The 20,938-nt window shown below is 42.7% G+C and overlaps 1 protein-coding gene across 3 annotated transcripts in view; it reads right to left on the reverse strand.

The window, feature by feature from the left end:
* Positions 1-15,904, reverse strand: part of LOC139758015 (putative fatty acyl-CoA reductase CG5065) — an 88,187-nt gene extending 72,283 nt beyond the window's left edge. For all 3 annotated transcript variants that reach the window (XM_071679010.1, XM_071679009.1, XM_071679011.1), the window contains exon 1: positions 15,823-15,904. The gene's annotated coding sequence lies outside the window, so the exon portion shown is untranslated. The remainder of the gene's footprint in view (positions 1-15,822) is intronic.
* Between the last annotated feature and the right edge of the window lie 5,034 nt (positions 15,905-20,938).

The following is a 20,938-nucleotide window of genomic DNA, read 5'->3' on the forward strand; positions in this document are numbered from 1 at the left end:
AGCCTTTTATGTGAAGGAAGAGCAAGGCAGGAACAGCTAGCCACGCCTTGACCCGCCACCTATGGCTACGATAGGTCGGAATGACCACAAATGCCCTTGATTGGTCAAAAGGCTAATTGTCACACTCTCATCCCGACGTGATTGGCTGGAGGAGGCCTAAAGTCCGGCCCTCATACTGTCTACCGGACCAGCCCTGCATCTCTGATGACACAACCAGGATGGGTGGGCCAACTTTCCCAGGTATGACCTCGTGGCTGACCCCGGGGTCACCTGACCATGGGACCTGAGAAGTAATAAGCAGGTAGGTTGCGGACGCATCGCTAATCTTGCCCACCAGACTTGAGGTGTGTGACATCACAGGTACACGTGGGACAGATCGAGGAATCCCTTGGGACCTCCCAGGTCACCATGTGGCTTACCTAAGCATACAAATTCTCTATTATAGACACTACGAACACGCAGGTTCGTAACAATACATATATATATATATATATATATATATATATATATATATATATATATATATATATATATATATATATATATATATATGCGGGAATATAATGCGGGAAATGGCGAATAGTATGAAAAAAAAAAAATATATATATATATATATATATATATATATATATCATCCCTGGGGATAGGGGAGAAAGAATACTTCCCACGTATTCCCTGCGTGACGTAGAAGGCGACTTAAAAGGGGAGGGAGCGGGTGGCTGGAAATCCTCCCCTCTCGTTTTTTTTTTTTAATTTTCCAAAAGAAGGAACAGAGAAGGGGGCCAGGTGAGGATATTCCCTCTAAGGCCCAGTCCTCTGTTCTTAACGCTACCTCGCTAACGCGGGAAATGGCGAATAGTATGAAAAAAAAAAAAATATATATATATATATATATATATATATATATATATATATATATATATATATATATATATAATGAAGTGTTTACCAAATGGCGTCCTAGCTACGTCTGAATCGTTGTATATCAGCTGTCTTATATTTCTTTCTTGTATCTCCCCTGATGATGTAATTATTACACGAAAGTGCACTTGGGAACTTATCGTGTTTCATTTTCCCCGTGTTTCACTGATGACGCGCAAAATTGAGATCCTTTCCAATATATATATATATATATATATATATATATATATATATATATATATATATATATATATATTGGAAAGGATCTCAATTTTGCGCGTCATCAGTGAAACACGGGGAAAATGAAACACGATAAGTAAACACGATATATATATATATATATATATATATATATATATATATATAGAGAGAGAGAGAGAGAGAGAGAGAGAGAGAGAGAGTGGGTCTTACCGAACTCCCTAGTCGGGGTTACACCGCAAATGAAAAAAAGTCACCAAAGGAGTATACATTTCCGTAGCGCAGCCTTTGGCTGCAAAAGCCTTCAATAATGTCCTGGGTAACACCAGGACTCTTTCACAGATACTGATCCTCGGGTAATCATTAATTATATCGCGTATTCTCGAAGGACAGTTAGGGCAATCACACACCCCGAGCAGTCTCACCTAAAAGGGGAAAAAAGTATGAAAGCATGAAAGAACTCACTCCTTATAACCTTAGCAGGAGATACATATCTGTGTAAGTGTGACGACATATTGAGGGAATCAAGATATATGCACTTAAGACAAAAAGCAGTTCCATCAGCAAGATACAAGATGATGCAAGTCTGCAATAACATCTGAGAATATCATAAAAAAGATACTACACAATAATATTATATGTGGGAGCCCTACACGGGGACACACTATCCAATGGACCAGCATGCAATCTAAGAAACATGCACGAGATAACTGGTTAAAAGTACAGTTCCACACGATTTGATTATCGACCAATGCGCGTGGCGGTTTAGAAACATTCCAACGTAATAGTTTACCAAGAAAGACGTGCGGTAAGCGGTACGCGATGGCAAAATCTCGTTATCATGTACTCATGAAGTGAGCGCTACTCGCTACTCCGCCGTTTAACTAAATATCCTTAAAAGTGCTTGTAAGCTCTCTCTCTCTCTCTCTCTCTCTCTCTCTCTCTCTCTCTCTCTCTCTCTCTCTCTCTCTCTCTCTCTCTGCGCTAGCCCTGCCTCACAGCAAAATCTCGTCACAGAAATGTAGTCTCTCAAATACCAGGTAAGATACATTTACAAAGCATACACTGGACCTGTAACAAGAATTCTGATCACGTTACGTTCCTGCATGCACGAAAAATTTATTCAGCAGGTGTGCCCATTTCCCCCTCAAGCGAGGCTAACCAAGGCTTGTATATATATATATATATATATATATATATATATATATATATATATATATATATATATAACCATATGTTCGGTCTCTTTCTAAATGTAGTTTTCATCCATGTCTGCATGCACATATTGCGACATACAAAGACAAGCCTGTGTGTGTACGAAACTCGTCATTCATGGACTTGATGTGTATTCAATACATAAACAGACCTATAAAAGGCTCCATACCCTTGAGAGGTCTTTAAAAAGGAGTATCTGACCTGACGTCTGCCTGTGAGATCAACGTCGTGTAAGTAGTTCCGCGGAATGACAGAATCTCCCTGACAACAGCAGGCCTCTCCCACCTCACTCACAGCCCGTGGATGGATCATGGTGCCTGGTTGGGCTGAACGAGAAGGTCACAGATTCATTTTAACCGTGTGAGTGGCATGCTGAGCCATTTAAAGTGCAGCGACCGTTAGAACTCCACCCTCACCGTGGTGGCCTTACCCCTACTCCAGGCCCCAGCCCGCTCGTGTAAGCTCACAGATGCAGTTTCCTACCGTACAAACACACAACAAAATTACATGTATTTTCTTACAAGATTTAGAGGATCAGACATGGACTGTGTTATGAAATCATCTGCCGGCACAAGGACTCTACGAGGAGTCCATAGTAGGAAAACTTTTCAGGATACGGGGTGGTTATTCAGCCGACAAGTCTACACCGGCGGGTTACGATGAGGTAGGGTTCCGGTGAAGTAGGCTAGGATTACGTTAATACAGGATAAGGTTACGTGAGGTAGGCTGAGATTACGGTAAAGAGGGCTATGGTTACACTGAGGTAGGACAAGTCTCGCCAATTTGGCTAGGCCATGGGAAGCAGCACCATTGGCTGGGGATCAGGTAAAGTTGATTGGTTTGTCTAGTTTGATGCGATTACGTAAGCTTCAAGATGGCGGCGCATCTTCAAGCGTTCCTTGCTCTCTAGCAAACCTGTAAAAAGCAATGACTAATCCAGATTCCGGCTCTGGCTCCTCCAGAAAGTGATAGTGTGGACACCTTGTTCTTCAGTGTTCACTTATTCTTACTCTATTTTCTTTAGGACGCTTTATATCCCAAAAGTTATCTATTTTCTATTAGGACGCTTTATATCCCAAAAGTTATCTCATACTCGCTTATAAACACCAACGTCCGTTTACCACGGTACAAGCCATAGGATCTATGTTTGGCTTGATACAACCATGTATCATACATGATTTAATAATGTTACGAATTCAATACTTGATCAGGCAAGGTCGCCAGTAACATATGTTACAAATACTACTGTTCCTTGTCTTGCAAGGACGTTACAGATTTGTCAAGGTGAACAACTCAGGATAACACAATAATAAAGTTATGGGATTGAATTACAGACCAGCATTACATTAAATCTACTTATAATGAAAGAATTCAAGTGTACAAAGATAGGCACATAAATCAAGCATGAAACATTACGTTAACATTGAAAGTGAGTTTAACATTGAACATAAGATAACATTCCAGATAAGATTTCAAGCCAGGAGTTCTCTTTCCTCTATGGCAGTTCTTTCATAACATTACACTGATAATTATAACGGGCTTACAGCACAACACTTGGGTAATGGGCTTATAGCACAGCAGGGCTTACAGGCTTAGAACACAGCAGGGCTTACAACAGGGGTGGAGCACTTACCTCGCTGGGCTAGAAAGAGAGAGACTCAGCGGGTGTCATGGGTATATATTACAGTAAAGACAAGCGTTCCCTGCTAGTTATACAACCTTACATTTTGATTGGCTATGGGACTCAGAAATATTCTGATTGGTTGGAGAATGCGTAGCTCAAAACTGCGTAGATCACCCTCCCTCTTGTAAGCCTACAGGGATGACATGTCCGGTACGGTGGTGAAATATCCCCCCCGTCTCGGAGAAGGGTCGGGGTGCTCAAGGACAAATGACCATCTGGTTTTCAAAATTAAATTATTACGCCTAATGCTTGGTGTGAACTGAAGCTCGGAGGACGTCTCAGAGGGAGGCCTTAATCCTCGTCCTGATAAGAAATAACATACACAAGGACACACACACGTTATATACACGAACATGTGAGTACAAACACACGTGTTCCGTAACAATAACAAGAGATGTATGTATATAGCAACTGACCGATACGACAGATGCACGTATACATAGAAAACACCCAAGCACACACTCAAACGGATAAACTGATAAAACACACATTACGTACACATATTTACCCAATGTTCAGTTTGGGTTAACCAGTTACTTGGGTCAAGTGCACAGACTGGCGAGCTACCAAGTTGATTTTTACCCCCTTACTGGGGTAACAAATCGTATGAGAAAAGCCACCAAGTTATGACCTACATTTAACTAGCTTGTTTTAATGCAGGTGGTCGAGGAGATAAAGCGCTCAAGTGGAGTCTCATCGCGCTCAAGCACCGAACCTTTGTGATCCAGTGCCGTACCGTCCAGCTCATGCACAGTCGTGTCTTCGAGTACTGTTACAATGTCGAACCCAGGTAAAGAACAACCCCATCCCAGCCCCACCCCCTCCCCATCTTTCCCTTGGGCTCTCCAACAACTGCCAGCCCCCTGGAGGCGTCCAATGGAATTAATGAGTTGGATAAACATTGATGTGTCATGCAGCGGCCTCTATCTGCATCTTACCTTTTCCGTTACGTCATCAGTCAAGCAGCTGGTTTACCATGACAGATGGTAACCTCATGACACTTAAATGGTCCCACTAACACGTCACATTATCTGTTAATGACATCCATCTGGTCCTACATGAATGTCCTAAGGTCTGTCATGACCCTTAACTGGTCCTACATGGCAGTCATATTGTATGTCATGACAGTCTGTAACCTCATGACGCTTCAATGGTCCCATATAACAGTCAGGTGGTCTGTCATACATTCAACTGGTCATATAAGACCAGCGACCTAATGGCCTAGTCCTACATGAGCCATATGACAGATGGTGACCTCAAGACCCTGTTATGACTGTGGTCCCACAAGATAAGTAAAATGGTCTCTAATGCTATCTGGTCCCTCATGAGATCTATTCCCTTATGAAAGCTAGTTCATGACTGCTGGTATCTCACGACAGATGCTGTCTCATGACACCTGGTCCCTCATGACAGCTTGTGTCCCCCATGGCAGTAATCTGGTATTTCCTGACTCTTGATATCCCCCCCCTCATGGCAGACACTGCGTCCTACATAAACGCTAATTCGTCCCTCACGACTGTCGGTCCCTCATGGCACCCAGCCATACAGCACTTACCTACATCTAGTGACCCCCTAGAAACACCACCAAGTTGATTTGACCGGTCCCCCAAGTGTTCCATTCGTCTTATGATCAATTGGCCTCTCCCCCCCCCCCCCCCCCATGACAATCACCAGCTAGAGAAAGAAAAAAAAAGTACGAGATATATGACCCAGAGCAGAGGCCACAATTTGAGAGAAACCGGCGAGGAGCCCGTCATCCATTTCAGTAAAGAATAGCCGACCAGAACCCCAAATCAAGAGACAGGCGCATTCTCCTGTCGTCATCGTCCGCGAGGTAAACACAACGCGCAACGCCGCCACTTTTCCAGTGCGCATCACCCAAGCCTCGGAGAGACGCACGACATGTGTTCATTTTCACCAAGGATTTTTTTTTTCTTTGCACGTCCAACGTTCCCCCCCCCCCCCCCCAGGACGGACGTATACATCTCACGAACTCTTGTTAACAGGCGACGGACCTTTCTATTTTCACACAACCTTGTTTTCGTGGCTCGGTCCTTCACGGAGAGCCGCGTCGACTTCAACCTACCAACGCCACACCAGAGGCTCAGGGTCCACGCCCGTGTTTAGTCTTGTCACCACAACGGCAGTTTCTCAACCTCACGGACGCAAACTTTCCCGGTGACCCAGTCCGAAAGTCTCGCGTTCCTCGGTCACCACACGGTCTGCGGATCAGGCAAGACGTCTTGCGAAGCACCCTGGACCACGCGTGAATCACCCTGAATCATCATGGACGACTCGCGAATCACCATGGAAGCCCTGCGAATCATCCTTAGACGATCTGCAAATCAACCTGGACGAAAGGCGAATCATCTATAGGAAGTTCTTCGAACCATCTCGGGCATTCTTCGAACCCGGAGGCTGTGTCTTCCTCTATACTTGGATGAGGCTCGCTTGGTAGGTCCTCCTAACACACACACACAGACATACATAACAACCCACGTTACGCTGACAACACCGGGATCCCTTTTACACCAACAACAGTACACCTCACTACCACGTTACACACTGACCCCTTCATTCCCCCTTCCCCCCCGCGTAGATCACCAATCGCTGACGTCACGCTGCACCAATAAATGGTCCAATCGCACAGCCAACCTAATCTCTCTCACCCTTGCATGGGCAGACTCAACCAACGGTACCGCATCCAGTTAAGGTAAAGTTCATGAGAAATTTATCAATACCCGACGACGACCTAATGGTGCAACGTCACGTGCGTATACACACACACACACACACACACACACACACACACACACACACACGGGCCTTCAAAGGTTCGAATCCTGGGAGCGGCAGCTGGCCCACACCCACACAAGGTGTTCATCCTCATTTTACAGATGGTCGAAATGGGGTACATGGCTTAGGATGGATGTGTGTGTGTAAATAGAACACAGGATTAAACACATGATAAAAATAAACAAGATTGTGAGACGGGGCAACACGAATTTAGAACTTCCTCCCCGTAACTTACAAACAGTAAACAGTGCTCAGACACGTGAACTAGGATAATGGAGCGCACCACAGGATCCATCCTTTGTGCAGTCCAAGAAAAAGGTATGACTGATCCACAAGCACGTATATATTTTGAAATCATCGTCTTCTGTATCTGTGTGATCACCGGCTTTGCTTCCATGGTTTAGCGCTACACACGCCGGGAGGAACGCTACGTCGTACTCACGGACTTCCGGTGTTCGATGCTTCCGTGTGTGTGTGTGTGTGTGTGTGTGTGTGTGTGTGTGTGTGTGTGTGTGTGTGTGTGCGATATAGCCCGACATGACTACTGCACATCCATTATAACTCACACAGCGGTGTAGTGGTTGGTTTCTGACTATGAGTCAGTACGAGTCGGACATGCATGGATTCGAACCCTCGGTGTGGCAGTCTGCCTACACCCACCCCAGGTGTTCATCTTCCCGTCCGGGCTGGTGTGTGTGTGTGTGTGTGTGTGTGTGTGTGTGTGTGTGTGTGTGTGTGTGTCCAGGAGTAAAGACGTGGTACATATATACAAAATTAAGAGAAGGGGCAACCGAGCGTAAAACTCTCTAAGTAACCCATAGTTATCATAAGTAACCCATAGTTATCACACACACACTCACACACACTACCCTTGCAAAGACACACACACACTACCCCAGAACCATCACACACAAGCAAGAGAAATGCCGTCACCAACAAAGAACAACAGAACACACAATGGGGGTAGGGGGGACTGGGGGAGACAGGAAATTTAATTGTCTTATTCTTTCTGCCTCACCCCCACGTAAGCAGCTGGCAAACCCCTCCACAAACACACCCTCTCCCCGTCCCACACATAACACTTGACAACACGTAACTCACACAACTCGTCATTTTCAGCTCTAAATATCCCTGCGGTATGTGCTAGCCGTGCATAATGGCAAAATGTCATCGACTAGTCTCTCTCTCTCTCTCTCTCTCTCTCTCTCTCTCTCTCTCTCTCTCTCTCTCTCTCTCTCTCTCTCTCTCTCCGCGCCAGGAATCGAAAATCGCTTCTATTTTATATATCATGTATGACCAGAGTCTATCACCCACGTCCAAGCCTCATTAAGCTAGTTTTCTTCGGTTTACCGTCACCGCTTCATGTCCTGATTCAGCCCATTAAAGGCGTCGCCCCCCATCTACAACCCTACTCAAATTCATTCTATCCCCGGCACTACTCTTATCCTCCTATATGTTACAGCGAGATACAATACATCTATCGACCATGAAGAAAAGTAAGGGGTGGCGTGATCACAACCTTCAAGTTTCTACACCAGCTAGTTCGATGAGGTCAGGAGAACATTTCTACGGAAAATACAAAGATGGAACAAAGAGAGCCTGTATCGTGAAATTAAGCAAGAAATTTGTAATGCAAGACATAAGATGTGTTTTCCCAGTATCACAGTGGGTGGATGGTTAACAAGAATGCTGACTGCACGGAAAAATTCAATAAAACTTACAGGAAAACGTTCAAGAAAAGAGGCGCTGCGACTGCAGAAGTCCTTCCCAGTACTATACAAATGGATAATCACAAAAACTGACACATACACACACACACACACACACACGACAAATATATTTACCGTCTTTCCTCATAAAAGATACAAAAAATCTTTCTCTACCCTGTAAGAAAACGTTGACGGCCATCAACTGAGGTCAAGCGTAAAAAAAAAAAAAAAATCCAATTTCGTCCTGACAAATCTGCTCGCTGGCGAATAGTAATTCGGAACTGTCATAGATGACAAATGCTCCTCTGGGTAGGTTCCAGAAACCAGCGTCTCGTCGCTGACGCCACGTAACCGTTTACATGTTCGTGGAGCCTAGCCAGGCCAGCGAGGCCAGACGCGCCCGACAAAACTGACGAAGCTTGGTTATCTCGCTATATGAACAACCTATCGTTATATCTCGCCATATGAATTTTCTGGCTCGCTTATCTACAGATAGACGACTAATCACTCACATGGTCGTGAAGTGGAGGGAGGGTGGTGTGTGTAGTCAGAGGGGGGTGGCTCACTGAAGGTGGGGAAAGCAGAACGTATGCACACCAAAACGGCAACAACATGCCACGCCCACACCATCAGACTCCACAGCAGGACACGCCTTCGTCACCCACACAGCCGCCAACACCTGCTGACCTGCCCACAGTCACGCCTTAAGGCCTCCCCCGCTGACCACAAGGAAACACTGACATATCCAAGGGGAAATCTAATTCCATGGATTTCCGTGTAATCTACTATAATACATGCAATTCACTGATATGAGGTACATATCGTCATTATTTTCTTCGAAACAATCTCTCATTTTTAATCTAACCATACAACTTACAGCAAAGTTAGTACAGGTAAGAAATATCCCTGAAAACATTACTTGAAATCTACAATCATGCATTTACGTCAATGCGTATTCAAAGCCTGGCAATTGAAAAAAAAGTCCTAATCACAATTCATAAAGTTTATGGGTCATCCAGATATATATTTGGGGAAATGAGAAAAAGAAAAATCGAACTCAAACCGAAAGCGCCTGTCGCTGAGAAAGTGTTTTTGCACCGTTGTGAAGTTATTCCCCAGAGGCATTCCGGCAACACCAACAATTACGTACCGTTATTAAATCAAATCCTCACCAAATATGCGGAGAAACTCTGGGGGTGGGGGGGGGGGGGGAATCAATCTCTGCCATTAGTAAACGTTGACCAAAGCCTATTCAAAAGCAGAGTTACCAGGGGAGGAAGAGAACCTTTGTCGGACATCTACGAAATTCACGGTGGCCTACCATCTATACAATCTAATATCAAGGTATATACAACAACTTGGTTTGTGTCTCAAATGCGAAGCATGACACGCTTGTGACCAATTAATTCTAAAACTCGAACACTTGCAGTGAGAAATATGTTAAAGACAAAATGCTGCTAAATTAAAAACTTAAAAGTGACGGTACGACATGGCCTCCTGCATGTATCAGACAGTATGGTGAAACAAACAGCACCGCAGGTTCTGTACACACCACATCCATCACCTGATAAAGACTTTTATCACAATGTCATTCATCATATAATCTTACCTACTTCAAACTGGCTCGAGCGGTTGACTATCAGGCTGTCATATCAGTCAAAAAGTTTTTATCTAGTTCCCAAATATAAGGGTAATGACGGAAGGCTACAGTAATTCCCCTTCCCAAAGTCCTAAGCCCTTGTGGTCTTTCCAGAGAGACTGTCGACCCTCCTTTAAAACAATATGCGTTACGTTAATAACCTTCCCACATCCGTAAAGGTTTGAGCTCAGAAAGATATGGAGTTAAAATCTTATTACGAATATCGCAATGATCATAAGAGAGAAATACGGAGTGTATGAATGTCAGTTTTCCTTTTTGCCATGGGACAAAGAAGATTTGCATGGTGACAATATCTTTCAAAGTGCACTGCCAACATTTCTCATAGACTCTTTTCATCTAAAAGATGGAACAAAAATAAGCCTTTTACATTCTTCCAAAATCCTTGAACCTAAACATGAAAACATTCGCCCGTCAAGAGGGAAAAAAACCTAGCTCTTCACTTTTCCTCCAACCATTAATTTCGCAAAGCTCCCCGTTCATACATCCTTATTTCTTTGACGTAATCATAGTCTGACAGTTTTCCAAAGGCTGGAACTCGATGTAGAAGCCTTTTTTTTTTTTTATTAGACCAAAACATCTGACTTCTAAGCAGTAATCAATTTCAGAAATCTATAAAGGAATCACCAAAAATATATGAGATGTACGTATGGCTTCGATTCTCCAAATTAAGGCCTGCAAATTCCACCTTCCTAGCAGATCGAATGGCCTTGGTTGCCTGTAATATCAGTAACTGAAGTTACTGATGAATCTTTTCCGGTGCCACATGCATACTGCAACTCACTGTGGCCTTGTACACATACTCCTCTTGCTACAAACATACTAAAGCTCATGTTGGAGCCTAGTTCACTATCTTCAGCCACATTCACACTTTCAGCTCACTTTGAGGCCAAATTCACAATCTGCTCTGGCAACAATCATATCTTCACCCATTCTGTACTCTGGTGGCCATTCTTTGGCCACATTGCATTAAACAACATTTTTTTAAAGCATTAATCATACTTTAAAAACAGACATGAAGTCGGAAATATGAACGTCAACGGCTTGGGGAAAATTTTCTAAAACCTCGAAAATCCGAAGCAAATCCTGCCAAAACTAACGCGCCAGGAGAAATCTCGCGTGAGCCCTGGTCCACTTACACTAGTATCACCACAACGTCCGTTACAGAACTACGAGATATCGTTACACTGAATCCTATACGACAAAGAAACCGCTACAGTCATAGGGGACTATGATTAGGGCCCTCAATAACGTCTATCCATCGACCATCTCCACGCCAATTCCTCATTTCATAACTTTACTGTCACATGAAACTGTTCATATCAAGCTAATGTCCTAGATCTATTTTCTCTTCGTGTCCTAAACCAGAACACTCCGCGATACGTAGGCAACCGACCTTAACAAAAGCTTTACTAACAAATGTCACCTGAATGCCAGTAGAACTTTGTCAACACTGCATGAGCATCATTTGCTATCCATTTGCCTCAGTAACCTTTCAGTAATTTAGGCTGAGAATATGCCTGCAAAAATAAGATTTCACCACGCGAAAATCTGGTATGAATTCATCGCTCTTGACTAGGATATGACTCCATCCCACTACAAATCCATCCATTTCCCGAATCCATCCACTTCCAACTACAGTTATACTACCTTAATATATATATATATATATATATATATATATATATATATATATATATATATATATATATATATATATATAAAGCATTTCTATTAAAAATACAATTCAGCAAAGAAGGAATATGTAAGATATGATGCTTATTCGCTACAAACATCGACCGTTTCTTTAAGAATCACAGCATTTTCATCTCCATAAAAGCATCACTAACAACAAACCACCAAACAACGAGTCACTTCACCAAACCATGATACTCACTGCGCTACCAAACAACTACCCCCACCTCACGGCGAACAATCCACCAAACAATGACAGCCACTTCAACAAACCAACTAATAAAAAATTAACGAACCATCAAACACTGGGAGTCACTTCACCAACAATCGACCATACAATTCCCACTAACGAGGAACATCAGCCACTATTCCAGTACCGAACCTCGCCAACAAACATGCTATCCCTCCGCGGGTTCTCCAACCGAACAATGGCCTCATATCTTTCATCTTAATCAAGAACACAGTTCATTCTTCGTGCAGTCTTAGAGTCTACGTACAGTCAACGTGTGCGTGGTGACTTGCTGCTAGTGTTAAAAGCGATTGGAAGATGAATGAATGTATGCTGTGTGATTGTGCTATGTTGACAACGTTAAAGTTTAAAAGTGAACGTACAATATGACTCTGAACGTATGTAACCATGAATGTGTGACAATGTATGATGTAACTGACTGATAAATAATGTATAATGCCCCCGGGAATATATAACGCAATTCAGTGTGACTATGATTATATATGATTTGTCAGTATAACAATGTATGATGTGAATGAATGTATAATATGACGATGTATGACAATATATGTTATCTACGTGAACGTATGATGTGACTAGAAAAAAATGTGAATGAATGGATCATGAACACTTGAAGTGACAATATAAGACAATATGTCACTGTAAGTATAAAAATGCATAATGTGACAATTCATGACCTAACTTTGAATATTCCAGGTGACAGTGTACGATGTATGATGAAGTGACTAGTAAATGTATAATGTAAATGTATGCGAATGAGCTTGTTTTGGCAGTGTATAGAAGTTACTGAATGCAATATCTATCTAGATGTATTATGTGATTGTATAACAGTAAATGTATGAGATCTTTAATTACAGTGATTGAATGTGATGTGACAGTGACCCTAACTCGATGTAACCCATGTATGTATGATATTGTACAACGCAACTGTGCATGTAAAATTTAACAATGAACGTGAACGTGAATGTATGTAAATGAATTATGCTATAATCACGAATGAAGCCTACGACCCAGAATGACTCTTTCAACCATCGTTTTCACTGTAATGGCTGATTTCATGTTTAAGCTGTTTAGCTGTGTATGTTACCTTTAGTATGTGAAAGGGATTTCATGTTTAAGCTGTTTAGCTGTGTATGTTACCTTTAGTATGTGAAAGGGATTTCATGTTTAAGCTGTTTAGCTGTGTATGTTACCTTTAGTATGTGAAAGGATTATCACTTCACATGGAATGATGTGAAGCTGTGTAGCACATCTGAGTAAGCTACGAGTGGCTCTCCAGCCTAGTCGCACATGTGTGTGTGTGTGTGTGTGTGTGTGTGTGTGTGTTGCGACTGGCTTTGTAGCCTAGTCATGTTTGTGTGTGTATGCTAAAAGACTAGTTTCATAGCGGTTCCTCAGTGCAACTATGTGTTTGTTCACCCTCTGAATACGACCTTACAGCCCTTGAACAAGTTACATCCCTTTGATTGTGATGCGATTTGATGCCATCATGCCAAAGGGTCGTATCATCGTGCTTGAGGGTCGTTCTGTCAGCTCGAGAGACCTGTGACTATGCAGGATATGGCTACATACATGTGTGACTGTATACTCAACGTCACTAGCTGTGACAGAACGGAGCGTCACTGGTAAAAATGTATTGATTGCGCCTGTACAGACCGTTACAGCATACTTACTGTGTCTACAGTGAAACAAACAGGATAGACCTCACTAACACTTAAGAGTATGGCCTGGCTCAGCACAGCTACAGCGAGAGAATGCTATGACACAAGCATGACCATGAGTAAGCTGAGCAAAAACTACTGTGTCAGCCCAGGGAAACGAAAATCTACGCTAAAAGTGGACGATTATAACGAGTGCCCCATAACAAAATTCTGTTCATGCTATGAGTAATATCATAAACACGTTAAATATAAGCATGATTATCAGCATAAATGCATGCTAACCTTCCCTGGAATGACAATATAAAACGACAGCATTAATGCTTGATTAACGAGCCTATCATAAGCATGAATATATGCTGAACATGATGTAAGCTACATATGGTAAGGTATGCCTAACCACACTATACAAAACTACACGATTATATATGCTGAACGTATTGTACAAAGCACCAAATATCAAACAAGGCTGTGGACGTTGAATGTATACTAAAAGTCCTGAGCTGCAACAGAGCGCAAGCTGAGTGGTAGTGTAACGTGCGCATCAATATACATCCCGGGCCCAACATTGGTCAATCGTACCCAACGCAAAGACTACCCGTCTACAGCTAACAACTTCACCCTCTGTTGGCTGCTATAGCGTCCACAACAGCCTGTTTATAAACTTAAAAAAATATCAATGTCACCTCGAAATACGTTTCTATTATTCAGAACTTGAAAAATGATACTTGAAAGCATGAACAAATTCTGGCATTCGGAGGTAAGCAATATTTCCAAAGAGTTTTGTGAAAGTCACAAACTTCCATTATAACAAGGGCAACACATACGCGTCCCTACAAAACATACCAACTTTCATGATATATTCCGACCCAAGGACAATAAAAAAAAAAAAATATTACCTCATGTGACAACCAAGAAAAACATGGCCCTACCACGGCAATTCATGCGGGCCTTGAGTGACTACGGCAATGAATGCAAGGTCGGGAGACCACAGCAATGAATGCGGGGCTGGAGGACCATGGCAATGAATGCAGGGGCTGGGAGACCACGGCAATGAATGCGGGGGCTGGGGGACCACGGCAATAAATGCAGGTTTGGGGGACCAACGGCAATGAATGCGGGGGCAAGGGGACCACGGTAAAGACTGCCGAACAGGGTGACCATGGCAGTGAATGCAAGGCTGGGTTGCCACAGCAATGACTGTGGGGCAGGGTGACCATGGCAATGAATCCGGGTCAAGCATATACCAAGGTGATCACCTGAAGCTAAAGGACAGGAAATAGCTGATACACAGCCTAAACCTCGTAGGAGGGGTTTCCCATTCTACCTATCTCTAACTACTGCCACCACCGAACACTAGATATACGAAATCACATCACAGGAAACTTTATACAGTAAAATCTTGGTAAGACATTTGTCGTAATTTGAATAATGAGAAAAAATCACTTAAACCTCGGCAAGATCCATTGCTTCATTCCTTTGTCAACATTGGCAGAAGCGTTAAAAGGAGGACTAATATGGCGGGAGCCCCACCCCCTTCTCTGTTAAAACGGACGATCATGGCTGAACGAAGCAGAAGATCGTCCATACTGATAGGTACGAGAGATAGGGAGGCAGATGACCAGCATCTTCCCCTACCCTGCACAGCTGATCCTCCCGCTAAAATAACACCCAACCAACTCCTACTTGGCGTCTCATGCAGTCACTCACATCAACGCCTACAAATCCTTCACACGGTTCCTTCTATTCATTAGCGAATGTTCCTCCTGTGTGTGTGCAGAACATACAAATGTATGCTGGATACATTCACTGCATATCACCGGCTAACAATAACAAATAAATGACGACAGAACGCGGTACTCCCTTATTGATTACTCCATCCGTTGCTGTCATATGAATTTAACTCCCAAGGTATGGTCCTTCACTGACATATTCACTAAACAAGCGAACACCGCCGTGATAATCACCCTTACTGGACGCACAAACACTGTAACACCGGCCTAAATAGCCCAAATAATGCAGGAGAGAGAGGAGCTTACCGGAGAGAGGACGCAGACGACACGCTCGCGCCACAGCGGGGCAGTACCGGCCCCGCACGCCCGCCATCTGTTGGCAGAAGGCGCTACTACAGTCGCCAAGACGACCCTAATCAAAGCTAAACTTTTCACGTCTCCTTACTTTCCTTTCTGTGGTGTCATTGTTCAATGATATGTCACAACACATTTTAAAACAAGTAGAAGCAAAAGCATTCAAGTAAAAACAGATAAACTAACACTGATAGTCCGTATTTTCTTATCTATGTGAAACATTGCATCTTTAATACGTATCAATCAGTCTGAATAGATCTATTCCTCTCGTATCGACAGCATACCTTGAGATATTAAAAAGTTTGTTGTTTCTGCAGTTTCCCTCAGAAGTATACAATCTTGGGGTTCGTCTCCTCTTATGTATGAATACCATGACACAGCTTGTTTTCGCTCGAGATCTTGCGGTCTGTCCGTCTCCACGTGCATCCCGTCATCCCTGGGAAATGACGGCAATTTCGAGGAATTGCATTCATAAATGACATTGTTTCCCACTGTCACTGACCCCTTGATTATGACGGTACGACCTTTGAATGCAGTCGTGCTTAAGGGTCATACCGTCGTACTAGAGTCGTACTGTAGTGTTTAATTTAAGGATCACCCAGTCTTGCTCAAAGACTGATATAGTGCTCGAGTTGAATCGTCGTACTCAAAGATTGCACCATTACGCTCAAGAGTAGTATCAAGACAGTTTCATATACAAGTTGATGGCTGCAGCAGATAGGTTACAAACACGATGGCTGGGAACAAACCAGTGAAGGAACCAAGTCGGGTGGATCTAACCTTGAGAATGTCCATTCTACCTTGTCAAGCTATGGCTCTGGATATCCTGCAGAGAATGTTTTCAGCCTTAAGAAAATTAGGATAACCATGTAAGTTGACACAAATAAGAAGTTCGAAGGAAATTAAAATTTGATCGCAGTTCTCAAATGTTAGCCTGACAAAGATATAGACTTAGAGAAAGATATCCACTTGGGCCCCATTTGAAAATCAGTAAGGGTTTTATGATTATTATCTTCTAACTTTTGGAGAAAAAATTCAAAACTACATAATGCTTACTCAAACCCCATATCGAATATCATCGCGATGGGGCTAAGATACAGCGATTCATTTTAGGCCAGCACCAGCGAATGACAGTATTACATCTTAACGCATCTTGTCTTCAAACGTAATACCAGAAGTGCAGTCAGAAAGGGGGAAAAGGGTATGGTTAGTTTCCCTACTAATGCAACTCAACGGCCCCATGACAGTATATAATCGTATTCATTTATGGACGCATTCAACAGAGATAAGTATCTTCTATGCCCATCTTTTGGAAAAACCCCGTTCTTTAAAAAAAAAAAAAAAAAAAAAATATACAGTAAGCGAGATTTCTGCCTACCATCGTTGCTCAAGATTACCCACTTTTGATAATTAAAAGTTACTGACTAGTGGTTTTTTTTACAAACACTTTAGTAAAGTAACTTAAGCACTCACCGTTTTTATTTTCTCTTTTCTCTGGTGAATCGGCATGTATCTCTTCACGGTGAAGCGAAGGTTCTGATATATATATATATATATATATATATATATATATATATATATATATATATATATATATATATATATATATATATATATATTACTATTATTATTATAATTAGTCGCTGTCTCCCGCGTTAGCAAGGTAGCGCAATGAAACAGACGAAAGAATGGCCCAACCCACCCACATACACACGTACATACATACATAAAGGCCCACACACGCACATATACATACCTATAAATTTCAACGTATACATACATATATATACAGACATATACATATATACACGCATACATATTCATACTTGCTGCCTTCATCCATTCTCGTCGCCACTCCACTACACATGAAATGGCACCCTTCTGCTCCCGCGCGCGCGCGAGGTAGCGCTAGGAAAAGACAACGAAGGCCACATTCGTTCATACTCAGTCTCTATGTGTTATGTGTAATGCACCGAAATCACAGCTCCCTTTCCACATCCAGGCCCCACAAAACTTTCCATGGTTTACCCTAGCCTTTTATTTCAACGTAAAGTCAACAGCGCAATCCACACACACACAGACAATGAACATAAAACAGCAATATTATGTATGCATGCCTAATACCCTTCCGCATTAAACATTGGTTGTTCAACTACAAACTAAGGGTCAGTGAAGTGAGGCTATCAACTACAGGTACAAAATACTCAGGCCTAAGCCGAAAAACATCTCCGACCACCAGCTCGGGTAGGAACTGCGTGTGATCTTTATGTCAGCCCACTACCCTTCTCCTGCAGCAGTAGCAACAGCACAGGACCTCAGTAACGCCTCCCTTCTGCGACAGAACCACAAAACTAGGCTAAAAGGCAACATTATTCATCTGTGATAAAACATGATTCTTACATCACTTGTATTCTTACAAATGTACTAGTAGCAGCAGCAATTCACTCTTGACCTATACTTTCTTGTTTATCAGTATAGCATTATCATGGTAGTGTTTCTGTGCCATCTCTCTTGGCCCTCGTCATCAGGAAGACATTACATACCCATAAGGATAATGCCTTTTCTTGTAATTTCATCCGTCACGTCAAATCTACTCCATCAGCGGTTTGTATAATTGTATTAATTTTCTAGATATGCTCTTTTTTTTATTTCTTTAAATAAAATGGGCGTTAAACACGACAGAGGTGCTCAATTTTCGTTACAATTTCTTTCCAGCTGGTCAGTTTGTGAGGCGGGCGGCGTGGGAATGGATGATGGTGAACAAGTATATACATAACAAACGGGAACATCGGTGAAGGGGACAAGGGGGAAGTAATAACAGGTAGAGATGAAGTGAGATGTTGTGAGTATTTTGAAGGTTTGGTGAATGTGTTTGATGATAGAGGGTCATGGAGAATGATTTGGTTAAGAGAAGAGGTAGTGAAAGCTTTGCGGTAGGTGAAATCCGGCAAGACAGTGGGTTTGGATGGTATTGCAGTGGAATTTATTAAGAAAAGAAGTGACTGTGTTGTTGATTGGCTGGTAAGGATATTCACTGTATGTATGGATCATGGTGAAGTGCCAGAGCATTGGCATTATGCATGCATAGTGCCAATGTACAAAGGCAAAGGGGATAAAGGTAAGTGTTCAAACTACAGAGGCATAGGTTTGTTGAGTATTCCTGGGAAATTATATAGGAGGGTATTGATTCAGAGGGTGAAGGCATGTACAGAGCATCAGACTGGGGAAGAGCAGTGTGGTTTCAGAAGAGGTAGAGGATGTGTGGGTCAGGTGTTTGCTTTGAAGAATGTGTGAGAAAGACATAGAAAAATAGATGGATTTATATGTAGCATTTATGGATGTGGTGAAGGCTTATGATAAGGCTGATTGAGATGCTTTGTGGAAGGTCTTTAGAGTGTATGGTATGGGAGGTAAGTTGCTAGAAGCAGTGAAAAGTTTTTACCAAGGATGCAAGGCATGTACACATGTAGGAAGAGAGGAGAGTGATTGGTTCCCAGTGAAGGTCGGTTTGTGGCAGGTGGGTGTGATGTACCCATGGTTGTTTGATTTGTTTAAGGATAAGGTGGTTAGATAGGTAAATGAAAGAATTCTGGAGAGAGGAGTGAGTACGCAGTCTGTCGGGGATGAGAGGGCCTGGCAAGTGAGTCTAGTTGTTCGCCGATGATACAACTCTTGTGGCTGATTCGTAGGAGAAACTGCAGAAGTTGGTGACTGAGTTTAGAAGAGTGTGTGAAAGGAGAAAGTCAAGAGTAAATGTGAATAAGAGCAATGTTATTAGGTTCAGTAGGGTTGAGGACTAAGTTAATTGGGATTAAGTTTGAATGGAGAAAAAATTGGAGGAAGTGAAGTGTTTTAGATATATGGGAGTGGACTTAGCAGCGAATGTAACCATGGAAGCGGAAGGCGAGTCACAGGATGGGGGAGGGGGCAAAGGTTCAGGGAGCGATGAAGAATGTATGGCAGGAGAGAACATTATCTCAGAGGGCAAAAATGGTATGTTTGAAGGAATAGTAGTTCTAACAATATTATATGGCTGCAAGACACGGGCTATGGATAGGGTTGTACGAAGGAGAGTGGATGTGTTGGAAATTAAATGTTTGAGAACAATATGTGGTGTGAGGTGGTTTCATCAAGTAAGTAATGAGAGCATAAGAGAGATGTGTGGAAATAAAAAGAGTGTGGTTGAAAGAGAAGAGGGTGTGTTGAAATGGTTTGGACATATGGACAGAATGAGTGAGAAAAGATTGACAAAGATGATATATGTGTCAGAGGTGGAGGGAACAAGAAGTGGGAGACCAAATTGGAGGTGGAGGGATGGAGTGAAAAAGATTTTGAGTGATCAGGACCTGAACATGCAGGAGGGTGAGAGACGTGCAAGGAATAGAGTGAATTGGAATGATGTGGTATACCAGGGTCGAAGTGCTGTCAGTGGACTGAACCAGGGCATGTGAAACATCTGGGGTAAACCATGGAAAGGTCTGTGGGGTCTGGATGTGGATAGGGAGCTGTGGTTTCAGTGCATTACACATGACAGCTAGAGACTGAATGTGAACAAATGTGGCTTTTTTGTCTGTTTTCCTGGCGCTACCTCGCTGAAGCAGGGGGTAGCAATGCTGTTTCCTGTGGGACAGGGTAGTGCCAGAAATTGATGACGGCAAGCATGAATGTGTATATATAAATATGTATATGTCTGTGTATGTATATGTATGTATAGGTGTATATGTTGATATGTATATGTATGCATATGTGCATGTATGGGCATTTATGTATATGTGCATATGAGTGGATGGGCCATTCTTCCTCCATTTCCTGGCACTACCTTACTGATGCGGGAAACAGTGGCAGGGGTGCGTGATGTCCTCATGGTTGTTTAATTTGTTTATGGATGGGTTGTTAGGGAGGTGAATGCAAGAGTTTTGGAGAGAGGGGCAAAAATGCAGTCTGTTGTGGTTGAGAGGGCTTGGGAAGCGAGTCAGTTGTTCGCTGATGATACAGCACTGATGGCTGATTCGGATGAGAAACTGCAGAAGTTGGTGACTGAGTTTGGTAAAGTGTGTGAAAGAAGAAA

This window comes from Panulirus ornatus, chromosome 29 (assembly GCF_036320965.1).
Source record: "Panulirus ornatus isolate Po-2019 chromosome 29, ASM3632096v1, whole genome shotgun sequence".
Classification (NCBI taxonomy): Eukaryota; Metazoa; Arthropoda; class Malacostraca; order Decapoda; family Palinuridae; genus Panulirus; species Panulirus ornatus.